We start from the raw sequence: 4122 nt of genomic DNA, 5'->3' as shown, positions 1-4122 counted from the left end.
TTTCCCCAAATGCAGAGGAAGTTTGACCACAAGTAGTGCTATGTTCCTACATTTAAATTTTACAAGATGCCCATCTAAAAGGTCGTGAGGAAGATTTTTTGTGCTGTACCTCATTCTGCATGTAAAGGAATAGGTGACGCAGGAGATCTCTCTGGATGAGGCTCTGTGATTACACCATCTCAGCAAAYCAGGGGTTCAAATGCTAACTTCCAGACACTGCAGATATATAGTAACTTAGATGAATAAGCTAAACAATAGAAATAAATGAGCTTTGTGCTTTCTGTGTTGCCCACAAAGACCTGTAAGGCAGCTTCAAACCCCTGCTTGCATTTGCCTCGAGTCCAGAACGTAGCCTGCTGCTCGTCAGTCTAGCAATAGAGATGTTTATTTTTCAGTTCTGTTATCAGGAACAAAATCACAACCAAACGTTCTCTAAATCAACTGATGTACTATTGGTTATAAACTCTACAGATAAAAGTAGGCCTGTTGAAAGTATTAAAAATGGATGTAACAGCGTCTATGTATATATAGGGACTACATAAGAGGAATATACTGTGTCACTATAGTAAGTATAGCAGCATTATATAAGGTAAGGCTTGGAATATAATGGAGCCTGGTTTCCATTAGATTTGTCATGTGGTTGATCGACATTTTAATTTAATTATACTAAGGTTGCAGCACAAGCTCACCCCCTAATTAGACATCAGAGAATACACTTGGGATGTAAACTGTGAATTACCTAACTGCAAAAAAAAAAAGCGCTTTTAATTGGAAACTGTTCGTTATTAGATGTGGGAGGATCAGTAAGAGGCACTCAGCTTGACTGAATAGGGRTTGCTGTGCTAATAAATACATATTTACAGACAAAGCTTTTCCTGGGTTTCATTCAAAAATTATGTTCTCCCTGTGGACTTTTGGATCTCTGGTAAGGGTCTCCTGCTCTTACCAGAGTAGGTAGTTCCTTTAGTGTTAAAGTTGTAGTTCAAGTTGTTCCTTTAGTGAAGATATTAACAAGGTCTTTGTCCTCCCCTATTTAAAGCTGCTTGCTTATCCAAATGGGTAGGAAATTGTCTTAAAACATCTCCCCTCTACAGCACTAGTAAGTTGGTCATTGGGTTCAAGGGTTATTAATGGGGCTCACAAAGACTTTGGGAACCTGCCCACAGCAAACTCAGACTCATGCCACACAAATTTTCTTAGGATTTTTTTCCTTAGGAAACAGAATTAAAAATACATATGACTTGCAACCGCACACTGGTATTTCTTGGCATTGCTTTGGGATAGCWCTAGTGAGCATTGCAGGACTGCTATATTTACATTCCGAGTCATAATCTGGCATGATTTTGTGAGAAAGTGTGCTTCTTGCTCAGAGGTATTATTAATATTTGTGTATTAAATATTAATGCATACATGTATCTTTGCATGGCACTTTCTTGATATTAAAAGGAAAAGGTCCTTGTCCTCAAGAGCTTACAGTCTAAATACCATTGTTGTAAAAAAGCAGGTTTTGCCTGATGAAATTGAGCATACTGTGAAACTATTTCTCTCCTTTGGAAATGACCAACTTTTCTAAGCAGGGCATTAGAAAATTAGCATCTTTCCTTCATGAAGTGGAACTTTTATTCTTGATTAATGGCATTCACTTTAATTATAACTAAAGGTTTAGAGATTTTTCAACCTAATTATTTGTTTGCATATTTACTCATTAAAATGCCCACATTACTTGCTGGAGATAAGTAAATAATATTGCTAGGAACCTTATTTATTCAGGAATCCATATGCAGTAAAAAGGGGGTAAATATTTATTAGAATCCTTTAAATTCTTTGAGCTATAGCAATGTTGCATTTTGTTGAGCTAAAAAGGTGAACAGCTTTTCCTTTCCAATATCCAGACTGGTAGGCTGTAATTTGGATTACTCTATGATAATATTTTGCAGCTCAGATTCTTTCATTCATAGACTTACACAGATGGATAAGTATAATTTCCTGCATATTACAGTTGTGAAAACTGAAGCAATAAGGGAAGTGAGTTATTGACTTGTATAAGGTCACAGAGCAGGTCACTGGAAGAGCAAAAATAGCTGTGAGATCTCTCAGCAGGACTGTTCTGTGCATAAATTTGGTCTCTTGCAGTGATTTGGTAGAAAACATTTATTTTTATCACATATACTACGTTATTTTCACTGTTACTTAAGAAAACGCATTTTTAATATCACCTTGCTTCTTCTCTGAATATCATCTCACTTGTTAGTGGGATTTGCAAACCAGGTTTTATTTTCCAACAATTACAGCATCAGAGAACTGTAAGCTTGATGAGAAGGATTTCAATACCTAAAAGGGGATACAATCTGAAACATTTGTAATAGAAAGTTAAGAACCACTTCCCCTCTATTAGCTTTCTAATAGACCTTACAGGCAAGCCTTGGCGTGCAATCATTTGCAAGCAGTTAGTGCTAGAGTCTCAGAGAAGACCTTTGCACAATGTGTCAAATTAAGCAATAATAGCACAGAGAGTTTTGATTTGGACAATGAAAGAGATGAAGAAAAAAAAAAAGAGAATATTTTATTTGCATAGGGTGGAGTGAAGAGCCCTGAAATTTGTCAGGAATAGGAATTTGTCAGGAATTTGTTCAGATTCAGTCATACACTTCAGACATGTGCGGTTTTCTAGGATGATACATAAGGATGGTCTGGAAGAACAAAGCTTGCAACTGCAAAGTGAAGCCCGAGATAGAGCACAGTGCTGCCACTGCACTCTCTTGTATTTGTGATYATAGCAATGCCAATATCTATCTATATCTATCACGACGAGAATATCTATCACAACGTATCTTTAAATATCCAAACTCCTTGTTCTATATAAAAGTATTTCTGCAGTAAATAAAAGAATAATTAGTGAAAATCTTAGATATCTTTGCCCACATATCTATTTGTCCATAGAATAAGAGCAAGAAAAACACTTCTTGGGAAAACTTGAATTTATTTGCTCTTTGCTGTTTTTCTTCATATAACTTCATATAACTTCTTCCTTATTCTTAGCTTTCAAAAGCCTGGAGCACAACAAAGGCTTGCATGTGTCTTTGCACTTTACAAGGCTTTGCTAGAGAAGCAAATATTTGTTCTTTTTGGTTTTTGATGGGTTCTGAAACATAGAAGAAGGGCTGAAGTTTTACTGACTTCAGCCTGAATTTGATGTTTCTCAGAACACTTTTGCCAATAAATAATTAAACTATAATATAACATCCATATACCCGTGTAAACCTGRTTTCTACTACTCTCTAACAAAAAGCTGCACATTTTCTGAAACATGCATTTGCCTTTGTAATTTGGGAAAAATATTTAAGAATGGTACTTTCTGTTTAAGATGGTACTAGTACTTATTACTCTTTGATGCTGGCAACCAGTTTATATCCCCACCCTTATTTATATATTTATCAGAAAACAAACAAACAAACTAAACACTATGAAATATGTCAAAAGACCTGTATTGACTTCTGAATTCTTCTTCCTAGCAGTATGTTATGAAAAATCATAGAAGRATGAGAGAAGAATAAAAACCTTTATATTCATTATGAAAGTTTCCATCATTTTCCATGCTTTCCTTGTGATTGACATCTACTTTCAGGTGCATATGTGCAACTCTGGCAAGAGTTCAATGGTGTCTGTCTTAACTTACTGAGCATGTGCTCCACACTCAGCTGTCAGGAACCCCCTGTACAGTCAGGAGGAGACAGGCACTTCCAGGGATGGTTCAGATCTTTATGCACTAGGCTGCCCTTTGGAAAAGTGTCTCTTGCGGCACCAGGAATCTGAAGGAACTGAGCAAGGTACCTGCAGCTGGACAGGACAAACCCATGCACGGAGCTCTTCAGCACAGCCCTGTCTTGCAAAACCCTCCACTTTCTCTTATGAGAAACAAAATGAACGAGCAGATTGAGCACAGGAAAGGACCAGGCAGGGTCATTTGGGACATGGGTCTCTGCAGCTTTTGGAAATGCATAGGAATGTGCCCTTCCTTCCTTCCTTCCTTCCTTCCCTCCTTCCTTCCTTCCTTCCTTCCTTCCTTCCTTCCTTCCTTCCTTCCTTCCTTCCTTCCTTCCTTCCTTCCTTCCTTCCTTCCTT

This window comes from Nothoprocta perdicaria, unplaced genomic scaffold, assembly GCF_003342845.1.
Source record: "Nothoprocta perdicaria isolate Ctin4 unplaced genomic scaffold, notPer1 scaffold_13, whole genome shotgun sequence".
In the NCBI taxonomy this organism is placed as follows: domain Eukaryota; kingdom Metazoa; phylum Chordata; class Aves; order Tinamiformes; family Tinamidae; genus Nothoprocta; species Nothoprocta perdicaria.
This window is presented reverse-complemented; position numbering follows the sequence as displayed.